The sequence below is a fragment of the Bicyclus anynana genome, chromosome 19 (assembly GCF_947172395.1).
Source record: "Bicyclus anynana chromosome 19, ilBicAnyn1.1, whole genome shotgun sequence".
In the NCBI taxonomy this organism is placed as follows: Eukaryota; Metazoa; Arthropoda; class Insecta; order Lepidoptera; family Nymphalidae; genus Bicyclus; species Bicyclus anynana.
This window is the reverse complement of record NC_069101.1, coordinates 5,607,398-5,623,363: the sequence shown is the minus strand read 5'-3', so window position 1 is coordinate 5,623,363 and position 15,966 is coordinate 5,607,398. Positions and strand designations below refer to the sequence as shown.

The window sequence follows — 15,966 nt, the reverse complement described above, 5'->3', positions numbered from 1 at the left end:
AGGGTTTGCTGCGCGCGCACTCTCGGCGTTCAGTGACGCTCAGTCGATCATCGCAGTCGTGCGTCGTTACCGACTCAACAAATTTTTATAATCTCGCGAGCGGCGCGAGACACGCGTTCCAAATTCAAACCATATTTTTTTTAATTAAAATTTAAAAACCAGTCTTCCGCGCCCGTTCGAACGGACGATTTCGAAGATAAAAACTCTTTAGTGTCTCAGTGACCGTGAACAGCTGATTCTTTTCTGGTGTAAAATAGTGCAAATATTTGGTGAGTTGTCCCCAACGATTTGGTGTTGATTAATTTGTGTTAGGTAAACGTTTTGCGCATAGTTCACAAGAGATTCGAAAGTATTTCAAGGCGATCTTGGTTCTCGGCGTTCTGACTTTGAATGAAATTGATTTTTGTATATTTTTAACTGAACTACGTTTATTTAGGTGTATTATGGTCATCAATATTTTGTGAAGTTCAGAATTGATTGTGGTTACATAAATAATTTATTTATAATACCTATATGTAATCTGCCTAACCAGCTCAATTTTTATCATTAGTTTAATGAAATTTTAGCTACCATCTGTTTATTTCTTGATTTTATTTTGGCAGTTTATTATTCAAATTATTTTTAGAAGCAAGATTAAATTTGTTTTATAATATTTATAAATATTATAAAACAAAGTCGTTCGCCAGGCAGACAGACGTCTGTCTGTTGTTTAAGATATTTAAATTACAAAAAGTACTAAACGGATTTTCATGTGGTTCTCACCGCATATAATATATAAAATAATTCATAAGGTACTGTTATGTCAAGGTTCTGTGTAAAGAGGTTAAAAAAACATGATAATTGTCGGAAAATTCAAGGCGCCTGGGAGCTGTCATCAAAAACGCAGCATTATCCCTCGTAATAAAACAATGCATGGTTCCCACTACACATTATTCTTTTAAGATTACAAAAATTCAAGAAAAAACTTTTTGATCAATAAAAACTTTTACTTTTTTAGAGGTATAAATAACATTGTATGTATATTTTATGTGACCCAATTAATTACTGTATTTTATATGCTTTAATATCATATTTATGTAGGGTTACATTAAATAAACTTTGTGTGTATAATAAATATTTTAAATCTGCAAAGTTGATCGCTGACCCCGCGTCAGCCGGTAGCGTTTTTGCAAACTTTCATAGGTTTCACAGATTAAGGAACAATAAGCAGATAGAGTGTTCGGCACACGGCAATGAGGCAGTCATTCCAAATACAAATTCGAAAACGAATACATTCTCGAGTCAGTATGACATGAAGCGTCGCATATTATTTATTTTTCAATTTCAAAGCCTCAATAGCTTAATGGTAAGAGTGGTCGGACTCATCACCGAGGGGTGGTGGTTCGATCCCCGTCCCGTTGGTCTATTGTCGTACCCACTCCTAGCACAGTCTTTCCCGACTAGTTGGAGGGAAATGGGAATATTGGTCATATTATAAAAGATATGGCATATATTCTTTTTAAAAAAAAAAAAAAAAAATAATATATTTGTCGTCTTTTGTTTTTAAATATGTGAAAAACTATTAAATATGTGTAGTGTTAAATCTTGAAATACCTACAAATTATGAAAAAGTTTGTACATGCGGATGTCAAGGCGTCATCGATGCGTGACATTTGGTTTTTATGGGTTTCATCGGCCTCACCGTGCTGCTAATATGTATAGACTTATTCTGTATCTAACTCGTTATTTGTACCACCGCATTCATAACCCATTTCACAGTTGCATAATTACTTGCCATCATCAGGTGCGATTGTAGTCAAAGGCTAACTTGTAAAAAATAAAAAAGTCATCAGGGTACGCAGTGTTTATTTTCATCTATGGAGTGCACATCACTGCGTAAAACGCCTACCCTAGTCTTCATTGCACTTAACAACTCAGAACCTATCCAATAATAATCTAACCAATCCAATGATAATTAAAAATCTCGATGGTATTAATTGTACCTACTAAGATTTTGAAATAGAAAGCCCACTGTGAAAGTGAAATATAAAACTATTTATTATCACGAATTATATCATCGTTACATAATTGTAATTAATTAGTAGGAAATCAATATATCCACAAGTAGGCAAAAAAAAAAAGTGGAAATCAATTGCACGGTGGATGAGCAAACCGGTTTTACAATCTATGCTTCTATACTAATATTATAAAGAGGTAAAGTTTGTGCTACTGTAGGGGATAATCTCCGGATATACTAAACCGATTTTGAAAAGTCTTTTGCCACTAAAAAGCCATGCTGTTGATGAGTGTCATAGGCTATATTTTTGCCCGTATTTTCATGGAAACGGGAACTACGAAGGTAGGAGAATAGTATTATGACAGATAATAAAATAGGAGCGTAGTCTGACAAAGGGGAATGCTCACCGGCCCATACAACGTCGGACGCGGGAACCCAGGTTATACCCTGGTATATAAAAGTACAAAATGTCGCCGCGCGGTTTTACCCGCGTGGTTCTCGTTCCCGTAAGAATACGGGGATAAAATATAGCCTATAGCCTTGCTCGATAAATGGGCTATCTAACACTGAAATAATTTTTCAATTCGGACCAGTAGTTTCTGCGATTAGCACGTTCAATCAAACAAACAAACTCTTCAGCTTTATAATATTAGTATAGATTTATGGAGATGATAATTATGATGTATCAATTGGCTTAATAAAATTCTGTTTCTTGAAGAATAAAGCGCATTTTTATCACTCTTTTTGCTCAATAAGTTCACCGGTGTACCAATGCAGCAATTAGCATTTGAAGCTGTATTTTTTTTACCAACAGGCTTAACAAACATGAAAACGAATAAACAAACCAATCATAACACATAAGTCTTCAAATAATGTCGTTAAACTCAGGCTGTATGGTCAAAGATGGCCTTAAATGAAGTATGTCTGGCTACGCACGCCAGTCCATGACAAAAGTAAGTATTATGTACTAAAAGTAGTTACTACTACTGAACTAACTATGATTGAACTTAATTTATAACCTTGATGTAACTTTATCAGGTTAGAGGCCCTTTGAGTTGGCTAAAGGTTAACAACTTTTATAAATTCTACTTACGTAACCTACCCCTTATTCTTTTACCCCACTGTCCACACCGTAAAGTAGGTAAACTATGTATTTGTGCCCTCGTATAATTTGTGGTCCCAATGATCATCATTATCTTCATTATTATCACATTTTATATATTAATAATATGTATGTATGTAATCGTACTGCCACTGCCAATATATGTAATCGTCGATAAATATATATATGTATGTAAAATCTCTATAACTACCTACTTGTATATTGCTTATACATATATACTTTTGACGGCCTCCGTGGCGCAGTTGTAAGCGCGGTGGATTTACAAGACGGAGGTCCTGGGTTCGATCCCCAGCTAGGTCCATTGAGATTTTCGTAATTGGTCCAGGTCTGGCTGGTGGGTGGCTTCGGCCGTGGCTAGTTTCCACCCTGCCGACAAAGACGTACCGCCAAGCGATTTAGCGTTTCATTACGATGTCGTGTAGAAAAGGGGTGTGGATTTTTCATCCTCCTCCTAACAAGTTAGCCCGCTTCCATCTTAGACTGCATCATCACTTACCATCAGCTGAGAATGACAACACTGCTAAAAGTTGCTGAATATTGTAAATTTTAGCACATCTTTCTTGTTTGATAATTCTCATCTCATTTGTTAATTATATTAAGAAACCAGTTTTGCGAAAACATGTTGAAGGTAAATATAATACATGCGTAGGTAAAGGAAAAAATTCCATATAATATTTGGATTTACTACATCTCATTTCAACATTGGCTTTAAGTGTTTACTATCACTAGGCTGAGGCTTTTTATAATCAGGAGATCTTAAGTTTAGTTCAATTTTGGAATTGGATGTTTTCTTAAAATTTCAAACTTAAGATTTCAAAGTTTCGAGAAAGTAATGCTTTAGTTTAATTAATTTGATCAACAACAAAACTTATGAAAATAGATGCAGGCCTATATTATAGACAATTCTTTAATTATAAACTAATAGTACATTTTATGTAAGTAATTTAATACTGTAAATACAAATGCACAATTTAGTTATTAAATCTATGCAAAAACTGCATTGTGGAATAACTAATATTGTAAAGGAATAATTACAAAGATAAAATACCTAAAATACAACAATATAAAGAAAAGTTATTTTGATCTGATAAATACGTAATAAGCACATAAAGTAAAAATTATACTTAATAAAATACATTGTAAAGAGAATCTACATTTTGCAAAATTCAGCTAACATACAAGCACTAAATTACTCGAACCTATTTCTTCTTAGCGGCAAATTACATTTCTAATTCATGTCTGGGTCATCGTAAAACAACAGCTAGCATAGAAAGTGCTTTTAATATATTTTTTTAATTCTATTATTTTAGGCATTGAATAGAAACTATACTTTACGAAAGTTCATATTAATAGAGTAAGAGGCTTCCATAACTTAGAGATATTGAATAATTAATGTCCAACTTCTCTTGTATACATTTTTATTCCACCTTCACCATAGGTACAGTAATACTCGATATTGACAATATCATGAAATCTCGTAAACATTAATTGTCGTACATTTTCATTGACATTTCATTTACACTCAATGATTAGTAATTTAGTAATTAAATCGATAATGTAATTTCGTCGTCCACTATTTCATAACTCCCTCCTGCGTCACAATTTCTCCTTCTTTTTTTTGTATGCAAAAAGGCAAAGGCATTACACCGAACAGCCATAGAAAATCCTCAGGTAATGTTCCATCACATCGGATTTTTTGTCACATCTATGTGATATCGCATGGATTTGTTAGTTTTTCCGCTGGTAATAGCAAAAATAAATATAAAACAACTATTTATATTTTATGCTTTGTCGTTGTCGATATCAAAGTTAATAAGCATTATACTTAAGGTACGTGACATAAAAACATTTTTTGGAGATTGGAGGCTCAAAAATTATCAATAATTACCTATACCAGATAATTTAATGAGTGCCGCAAGGCGAGCAAGCTATCAATGAGTTACAAAATATCTGTTCGTTTATTTGCAACCGCAGCCATGGTTTGTGAAATTGTGCAACAAGTTACAATATGAACGGAATCTTCTGTAGGCCATTGCCAAAGTAATATATTTTGAATAACATTTTCTTAAAAGATAACAAAAGGCGTAGAGTGTTGATGCTTCTTTTGTTATAAGTAAAAGAGCGAGCTGAAATACGAAAGGCAGCAACCTGCGTTGAACTGTTGTAATCACACTCACTTCAAGCTTCTGTACCGCTACTATGTATTTCTATGTATCTCTCTATATCTGTAGTATTGCGTTAGACACAGAGAAATAGAGACAAAGGAAATGGTGCAAAATTGTATGGAGCCAAGGATCGGTCATTGTTGTTGTGTTGTAAGTAAAAGAAAATATTCATCTACGAATTTACTTTAATTCTTTCGAAATAATATTCATTATCTTCTAAGAAATGCAACATTAATATGAGTTGGGGAGAGACAATGGGGGATTGATGACGTTTTCAACGCAATAGTCGTTTTGACATTTGCTGTCAAATGTCATGTCATAGTTGCTATAGGGGCGCTATCTCGATATAACTCAAAAACTTGGGTTTTAATTTTGTTTCTTTCTTTTTATTTAGTTACTCACTTATCTATATTTTAACAAATACCCTGTATTTTTTAAATTTTAATGATACGGGGTACGAAAGTGGACCTGAAATGGACCATCTCCTTTGAAGCTCACCCTCAATTACTCCATAGTAAAGGGGCGGATTGAAATTCGAGAAGTCTAGTCTAAGTCTAGGGTTTCGATTCCCGTCCGTTTGATTATTGTCGTAACCTATCCAAATTCAATCGCTTAGTTAGCGAAGTAGAGGAATATTAAAAATACTAAAAACCAAAGCTTTATTTTTAAAAATAATAATAAGATTTTTTATCCTAAATGAAAAAAAATTTTAATAAAAAAAATTCAACCGACTTCCAACTCAAAAATTAACCTAAACTAAAAAGCAAAAAATAACATCTTACCTATGTGCTACCTTCTGATCAATTCGAAGGCGGTGCCAAGCCAGTGATGTTTTAATTCAAGCCGTTTAAATTACACAATTTCTGTGGTTCTTTCAGAAACAGCTTTAATTAAAACATGACACTGGATTGGCACCGCCTTCAAACTGATCAGAAGGTAGCACATAGGTAAGATGTTATTTTTTGCTTTTTAGTTTAGGTTAATTTTTGAGTTGGAAGTCGGTTGAATTTTTTTTATTAAAATTTTTATTTTTTAATTTTTAGTGTTAGCACACCTACTGAGTGTGAACTGACTGTCCTCCGTCTTCATCACCAGACCCCCTATGCAGTCACAATCCATATGGGTGGAAAGTTCTCATCAATATAAAATTTATCAAGTCCAAACACAAGGTAGCTACTGTGAACCGTCGAGGAGTTCCCTTAACTCTCCTTCATCTTCATCACCAGACCTCTAATACAGTCATAACCTATCCAGGTGGAAAGTTCTCATCAATACAAAATTATCAAGTCAAAACACAAGGTAGCTACTGTGAACCGTCGAGGAGTTCTCTTCACTGTCCTTCGTCTTCATCATCAGACCCTTAATACAGTCACAACCCATCTAGGTGGAAAGTTCTCATCAATACAAATTTATCAAGTCCAAACACAAGGTAGCTACTGTGAACCGTCGAGGAGTTCTCTTCACTGTCCTTCGTCTTCATCATCAGACCCTTAATACAGTCACAACCTATCTAGGTGGAAAGTTCTCATCAATACAAATAAATTAAGCCCAAACAAAAGGTACCTGCTGTAAATCGTTGACGAGTTCCATTGTCTGTGTATCGGCTCCATCATCAGACCAACTCCAGACCTTCATAAAATTGTAGTGGTTTAAAATACCTTATGGAAACACTAACAAACGCACTAGCCGTCTCTACGATTTTCAAAAGTTCCCCTCGATTTCTCCAGGATGCCATCATCATATCCTGACATGAAAAAAATGGGACCACCCTGGAATCAAACCCTTCACAACAAAAAAAGAATTTTCAAAATCGGTCCACAAATGACGGAATTATCGCTGGACATACATAAAAAAAAAAAAAAAAAAAAAAAACATACATACAGCCGCACGTAGAACCTCCTCCTTTTTGGAAGTCGGTTAAAAAAATCAAATTTATTAGGTTAAAGGAAGCAAATAATAATATAAATATTAGGTAAAATTTAGTACGTTATTTATTACCAGTGTGTATATTATGCTGAGTAAAAAGCCTCATGGCAAAATGATTTAACTTTAGAACGTACGAGTTAAGTACATATTCTATGTAAAAATTAACCCAATTTTTTTTCGTATTCTGGCATTGTAATGCCGGGAACATGCATGTAGTACTCATTACGGAGAAGCCGTTGTTCGATCCCAGTCCACTGAACTATCTCGTACTTTTTAACCGACTTCCAAAAAGGAGGAGGTTCTGCGTTCGGCTGTATGTATGTTTTTTGGTATATAAGAATTACAAAAAAAATTTAATTCAAGTATGAAGTCAAACAGTTAACTTCTTGGAAAATATAAATGAGGTACTCAATTAAAAACATTATAATTGTGTAAAAAGGATATAATAAATATTTGTAGTGGAGGGCAAATTGTATCACCCTGACATTTATATGGGTTACAAACATTTTCAACCTTGGAAAATCATTACTAAATTACGTAAGTGTTATTAGCGCAAGGGTAAATTATTTAATGGGCGCTGTCTCTTAAAAATGTATATAATATAAAATGTTTGTTTAATAAAGGTAATATTATAAAGGCGATAATGTGTGTGTACACACACACACACACACACATTATCGCCTTTATAAAATAAGTTTTACTCTAAATTAACATTTAACCTTTATAAAATAAATTTTACTCTTAATTAACATAGGCTACTTATCATCCCAGAAATATCCATGGTTTCCGCGGAATATGTGAAAACTGAACTCCTAGCGAAGTCGCGGGCGTCTACTCGTCATTAATATATACTAATATTATAAAGCTGAAGAGTTTTTTTGTTTGAACGCGCTAATCTCAGGAACTGCTGGTTCGATTTGAAAAATTCTTTCAGTGTTAGGTAGCTCATTTATCTAAAAGGGCTGTTATAGGCTGTATATTATCTCCGTATTCCTACGGGAACGGGAACCACGCGGGTGACACCGCGCGGCGTCAGTTAGTAATCTAATATTTAAAATTCTCGTGTGACAGTTTCCGTTGCCATACTCCTCCGAAACGGCTTGACCGATTTTGATGAATTTTTTTGTGCTTATCCGGTATCTATGAGAATAGGCCAACATGTACTTTTTATATGACACTCGCAAATAACGTAGCTTTCTATTGGTAAAACAATAATTTTCCAAGGTAGGATAGGGAAGTGGTAGGGTAGGCGTAGGATACGGGTGAGATAGGGGTACGGGTGAGATAGGGGTAGGGTAGGGGTAGTGTAGGGTTGGGGTAGGGTAGGGGTAGGGCAGGGGTAGGGCTAGGGTAGGGGTAGGGTAGGGTAGGGATTAGGGTAGGATAGGGTATGGTAGGGTAGGGTAGGGATTATGGTAGGATAGGGGTAGTTGAAAGTTTACATCGAGTTTCATCACGAAGTCGCGGGCGTCCTCTAGTTGCAATATAAATTCAACTTATTGCTAGCTTTAGGGGGCTCGCGTACTGTTCGGCCACGACAAAGACTAGTGTTCCTTCCAAGTTACTAACAATTTTTTACTTCAAAGACAAGTTAGTCCTTTACGCAGCCTCATCTGATGGTAAGTGATGATGTAGTTTAAAGTGGAAGCGGGCTTACTTGGCAGAGGTACAGGTTTATTTTACCCATAAGTAACTCTTTTTATCAAGAATAATTTTATATTATAGATTAGTTACGTTCCTACGAAATCACCGCAAAAAGTGATCCGAATTTAGCTACAGGCTCAGTAATCGTGATGTTTGGAAGTCCCTACAAAAGGCCTATGTCCTGCAGTGGACGTTCATCGGCTGATATGATGATGATAATGACGATGAAGCATTGTACAAAATCACTAACTAACATTTATATTTTTACACAATTTTAAAAACCAATTAATGTTCGATAAAATATTAATAAGAAATCATTTCAATACTTTCTTTTTTTATTCAATTTAATTAAGAGTATTTATCTTCAGTATCAAAACAGTTTCTTTCTATCACTTCGCTTTCATTAACGGATTTTAAAAATCACCTAGGTATTTAATTGTTCTACGGTAAACAAAACTTATTATAGCTATATTTTTTAGGCATATTTGTACAAAACGTAATGTTTATGTTTTATTATTACTAGATTGCGTTCGATATAAAATATCTCATTGCAGTGAATACATTGTCCGAGTGATTGTTTACAATATATTTAAGTACAGTTTCATAATAATTAATGGCAAAAAAATGTTTTTAACTTTAAATGAGATTGTATTTATTGATAGTTGTTAATGTCTTGAAAAATTTCCAATGTTATTTAAAATTCTTTCATAAGTAGTTTCGAGTCAAGGTGAATAATCCAGTTTGAAATTTAAAAATTCCGTTGAGCGTGAAAATATAATAACAAAATACCGGTATATCTTGGATATATCTAGAACAATATTTAAATTACATCAATATTTGAATATCCTTTTCATATAAAATTTGATAACTGTGATGCATAAGTGTATCGAGGCGATAAATTTCGTTTTATCGCCAATTTACTTACATCATGCGGGTGAAGACCAGGCCAATGGCGTCGGGTACCGAATATTACTCGAAATGCATCAATTTATTGGTGAAGGTCATGGTCGCAATGTGCCAGTGAACTGTTATGGGCGTTAGATAAAACGCTGCATTATATCTTCGGCTTGTCTTGAAACTTTTAGAGGTTGCTTTGAAATTTGCATTTTATAGGTACGATGACAGATGCCTGTATGACGTTCATAATACGTAGGTAGGTTATCGTGAATCGCGGTTTGCCGCGATTCACGATCAACTTATACTAATACTATCAAGAGTAAAACGGACGGTCACCGTACTCATGCTATTTGAAAAACATTTTAGTCACCTTGTCATTGGCGTAGGTAGGTATGTGACGGGAATTTAGCCAGTTCTTTTACAAATCCAAAATTGTTCAGTAATCTTTATACGACTACGGCAAAGCTCAGACTAAATACATAAGGACTAGTATCGCACCCAAATTCACGAACAAAATTTTCTGCATTTTCTAAGGAAAACGAGCTTAGATTTCATACATATCTTATACTAAACTAGTAGTTTTAGTTTGTTTTTTACAAATTTAAATACACAAAAAGGTATTTTTACGGAGGTTTTTAACCGACGGACACGGTTGTAAACTATGAAACATCGATTCTATAGAGACAGTGTTTATAATCGCATAACATCGTTGATCATATACTTTGACAGAAAAATAATGTCTTGTGAGGCAGGTCTTTATCTAATTAGTCTGAGACGGCAAAGTCAAAAGAAAGAGTTACTATTTTAAGTTTGTCGCCGATAGCGTCCGCTACTTATGTTATAATTTACGCAAGTGTGACAATATTTTTGCAGATTTGCTGGTATGTTCTGCTCAGACTAGGGACCATTGTCCGCTTAAAGGTCAATAAAGCGTAAAAAAAAATATGAGACATAATCGCACCTTGCCTACCACGAGCTCAATAAGAGACTGACCACTTGGTCCGGTTTGTCAATTGCTATCATAATCTATTTTTGCGTAATCTATATTAAGAAGTCAAAGACCTAGGTATTTAAAAATAGTTTGTTAAGTTTATAATCATGATTGCCACAACCTATTCAAATGGTGCCCTACATGGTCAAGTCTCCCATTACTTATAGACAGTATTAATTAAGCAAAAATCGACTCTTATCTATACTTAAATTATATGTTAAGATTTGATTGTTTGTTTTCATTGAATAGTTTCAACTACGAACCGATTCAAAAAATTCTTTCACTGTTCCGAAGCTACACTATCCTCAAGTGCTATAGGCTTTATGTTATCCCCGTATTCCTACGTGAACGGGCACCACGCGGGTGAAATCGCGCGGCGTCTGCTATTAGTTCGTCGTCGTCGTTATCAGCCCATATACGGCTCACTGCTGAGCTCAAGTCTCCTCTCAGAATGAGAGGGGTTAGGCCAATAGTCCACCACGCTGGCCCAACGCGGATTGGCAGACTTCACACACGCAGAGAATTAAGAAATTCTCTGGTATCCAGGTTTCCTCACGATGTTTTCCTTCACCGATTGAGACACGTGATGTTTAATTTCTTAAAATGCACACAACTGAAAAGTTGGAGGTGCATGCCCCGGACCGGATTCGAACCCACACCCTCCGAAATCGGAGGCAGAGGTAATATCCACTGGGCTATCACGGCTCGCTATTAGTTCATATATTTTTTATTAATATTTTTTTGTTCTCAAAGCCCAAGGACCAGTTTTGTTTAAATTAATATATTATAATCTAAAATACGTATAATATAGTAAGTATTACGAGTTGATATACTCGTAAAACTCACGTGCACTGTTATAAATGTTCGCGTCAGTTGAGCTTGCAGTAACGTGAGGCAACGCATCGGAAGGTCGAACGGCTCACGTCCAGATTGTACTCATACGTATTTGTATGAGATGAACAAACTAACGATTAGATTTTATATACATAGTAAATCTATTCCTAGAAGTCCATTTGGTTTTGGATGTGGAGAGATAGACCAAGCATGTTGCTTGAAGGAGATAGTTCCTTCAGTTTTAATTTAAAAGACCAACGCGATGTCATAATGTCTACTGCGAAATGCTTGTCTTACAGCCAGTTTCTTCATGTAAAGCTAAAGTAACAGTAAAAGTAGTAATTAGTAAAGAAGACTTTATTTTTCAGTGAATAAGACCGTCACTTTTGATTTATGACGTTACTTTGTCTGTTACTTGTGATAAAGAAATTGGCTCTTAAGGTAGCATTCGGTTCTTGTCGACCGCTACCTGCGATCGCGACCGGGTCGCACAACCCACTTCTAAGTAGGTATGAATTTATTATGGAGCACTAAACAAATCCCGAGACCGCGGTGCGCGCTAGGTTGGCGTGGAGCAGTGGGTCGTACGACCCGGTCGCAGTCGCAGGTCGCGATCGCCAAGAACCGAATGCTACCTTTACTTTACCAGTACATTCAAAACCAAATGGTCTTTCTTAACCCGGACCCACTGCTTAGTATGAATTTATTATGGAGTACTAAACAAATCCCGAGACCTTGTCGCGCGACCGCCTTTGTTTAGTGTTTTATATAAATTCATACTAAACAGTGGGTCGAACGACCCGGTCGCGGTCGCGGGTCGCGGTCGCCAAGAACCGAATTCTACCTTTAAGTAGACAAACTATATGTACTATGTTATTAGGTCACGTAGTGCTCAGGGAGCCTCAATAGCTCAACGGTAACAGCGGTCGGACTCATCACCGATGGGCGGTGGTTCGATCCGCGCCCCGTTGGTTTATCGTCGTACCCACTCCTACTACAGTCTTTCGCGGCTAGTTGGAGAGGAATGGGATTGGTCATGTTTAAAAGATATGGCAAATATTCTTTAAAAAAAAAGTTCAAGACATCTGCACATATTAGCGGATCCGACAAACGCTGTCACTGCCATAATTTTGACAAATCTTGAAAATGCAATTACGAAGGCATCTATTAGTTTCAGATGTAGGTTCTCATATTTTAAACAACCAGAGGTCAACTCAAGTATCAAGTCCGAATCAAAACGGTCCTTACAGGGACGAGTTAGGTGACAAACATACATACAGACATTGACATAGAAGTATACGTCATTATAGAAGAATTAATACGTCAATACATACACGAGTAGGTATAATAAAGATCTATACTAATATAATAAAGCTGAAGAGTTTGTTTGTTTGTTTGATTGAACGCGCTAATCTCAGGAACTACTGGTCCGATTTGAAAAATTGTTTCAGTGTTAGATAGCTCATTTATCGAGGAAGCTATAGGCTATATATCAGGGGTGGCCAACTTGATTAGACCCAAGATCTCCTGTTTACTATTGAAACCCTGTACGATCTACCAATTACATAATGTGAGTACTTATTGCGTCTTTTGTAGCCAATTCATAGATATCACTTTGATCAATGGAGTCATCAAACCGATGAATTGAACCAACTTCTCAAATCGCTAAAGCGAATTTCGAAGACTTCTACTACTGCTCTAATTTCTGTCGTTTACTTCTCAAAAATTAAGTTGTAGGTAGGTAGACGTTTTTTCATAAATGAACCTTGATATTTACAAGTTGTTGAAATTTTTTCTTCTCTATGTCAACTATCATATATTATAATTTTTATAAAAATTATACAAGATAATGCGTGAAGGAGTTGGTGATTACGTTGTGCAGTCTGGTCTACGTATTTATATTTTTTGCCTTGCAACGATCTACTGGACTAACAGTCGCGATCGACCGATCGATCGCGATCGACCTGTTGGCCATCCCTGCTATATATTATACCCGATTTCCTACGGGAATGGAAACCACGCGAGTGAAACCGCGCGGCGTTAGCTAGCAATATGATAAAATCGTGAAATGATAGTAATTGCAATCTTTTTATGCACTTCCTTGACACGGGTATTAATTAGTATCAAGAAAAGTTTGTGAAAAACAAGAAAAATAAAATCAAAAATAAATTTTCTAAAAAAAAAAAATTTTGATTGTATACCTATAAAACACCATACTTAACCTTGGCTAGCATCGTAGGCGCGGACCTTCGCCTAAATCCATGGTATATCAGTTTATAATTGATATACCATATAGCATAAACGTACCACGTGCATTTCTGTATCAAGCCGAGCGAGGCACCGCGCCGTGCGTAGTGTCGAAACACTTGGGAAGGCCGACTGGTTGCCGGTTCTTGACTCCCATCACTCGGCGACTATCATCTTAAAATCACATTATTTGTTAATTATCCCATACTTATGTTACCGTATGTCTTTGACCGCAAATCTTTTGTGCCTTATATTTAATTTTGTGGAGAATAGCTCGAGTTTATGTCGTTTGAAGCGTTGCGAGAATTTTAGAACTCCGATAGGCTCTCGATAGGCCTGTCGAAATATTGAATATGTACCTCCTTAATTTGTTAGCTTAGCACTAAGTATATTAAAATTAACTTTAATTCTATTTATAACATTTTAACATGCTTTGCTACACAGATGTAGGAGAAAGGAAATAATTTAAATTTTTTAAGCGTTTGTCTACAATAGCCTGACGGTAAGCAAAAATACAACCTACGTTGGTATACCTACATTCGCCCTGAAAATGCTTTTTCAGGGCGAAAAGAAAAACACTTCGCACAAGTCCAAGGCACATAAACTATGTAACTTAATGTTTAAAACAGGGGCGTAGCTAGTAAATATTGAAATAAAAACGTTATTAAAAATAAGGTGTAATTACGAACGAAAAAAAATAATGATATGATGAAAAACGTATATGCCATGTAATCTTTCATTGCTGCGATAATTTCTTATGATTATAATTACAGAAACGTGATGTGAAATTGAATTTGTAGAGGAAAGCCCCATAAAATTATGATTTCCATTCGCTATCTTGTGTAATTTAATTACTATGTTTATTTTACATTGCGTGACTACTTTTATCGTATATTTACTTCAATTTCTCAAGAATTTTTAAAGTACTTTTAATTGATTGATTATGAAACACGGCTAAAACTCACGTGATATTACGTCGGAGTATGCCCGACTAGTTTCGAACCCATACGGGGCCCTTAGTCATGAGCTGGTTCTTGCATCGCGGCACGATCCAAACTGCGAAGCGGCTGCGCGACGCGCTGCTGCACGCATTGCGCGCGCGGAGAGGGGTTGAGTGGTGGGGAGTGAAGGTTTCGTTACACTCTCCGACGGTTCATTAATGTCATCTTCATTAGACTTGTCTTCTTGTAAGCAAACCGAACTAATGCTATCTTGTTCCAAGTTTGTTGTATGTGACAATGAAAGAAATAGCGGTTTCCACGCTGTGGGCAGCAACCATCCATGATCCCGATTAAAATTCGGGTGACGACTAATTTCTATCGCTTCACGTATCTTACGAGGTACTAGAAACTTTTCCCTTGACAATACAGAAGCCTTATCAAAACGGATATAATGAGTCGTACCCGAAGCTAGAACATGCTCGGCTATTGCTGAACCGTCCGTGTCCACATTCTTCATGCTCCGTATGTGTTCTTTTACTCTTGTGGTGATGTTACGGCGAGTCTCACCGATGTATGACTTACCACAGTCACACGGAATCTTGTACACCCCGGGCACGTTCAGCGGATCCCTATCCTTAGGCGATCGCAGTATACTCTTCACCAATGCAGGTGGACGAAACCGCGTCACTATGTCAAATCTCCGTTGGAGATAGTGGCTGATTTTGTCCGTCACGCCCTTCACATATGTTAAGTACACTGGTGACCGGTTCACACAGGACAGTTTCCGCCTAGTTGTTGTTTGTGCCCATCTGGAACTCTGACGCCAACTATAGCCATTATTCTCCAGCGCCTGTCTCACTACTCTTAGTTCGCACTCAATATAGGGCGGGTCACAAAGACTTAGGGCTCGATTTATGAGGCTTCTTGGTACCGACGATATCTGCGATGGATGGTGGTGCGAACTCGCGTGACGCGGTTTCGTCCACCTGCATTGGTGAAGAGTATACTGCGATCGCCTAAGGATAGGGATCCGCTGAACGTGCCCGGGGTGTACAAGATTCCGTGTGACTGTGGTAAGTCATACATCGGTGAGACTCGCCGTAACATCACCACAAGAGTAAAAGAACACATACGGAGCATGAAGAATGTGGACACGGACGGTTCAGCAATAGCCGAGCATGTTCTAGCTTCGGGTACGACTC

The 15,966-nt window shown here is 36.5% G+C and overlaps 1 protein-coding gene across 1 annotated transcript in view; it reads left to right on the top strand.

Annotated features, from left to right (window-relative positions):
* Nucleotides 1–14: 14 nt before the first annotated feature.
* Nucleotides 15–15,966, top strand: part of LOC112045232 (short-chain dehydrogenase/reductase family 16C member 6) — an 82,963-nt gene continuing 67,011 nt past the window's right edge. Inside the window, exon 1 of the mRNA XM_024081338.2 lies at nt 15–269. The gene's annotated coding sequence lies outside the window, so the exon portion shown is untranslated. The remainder of the gene's footprint in view (nt 270–15,966) is intronic.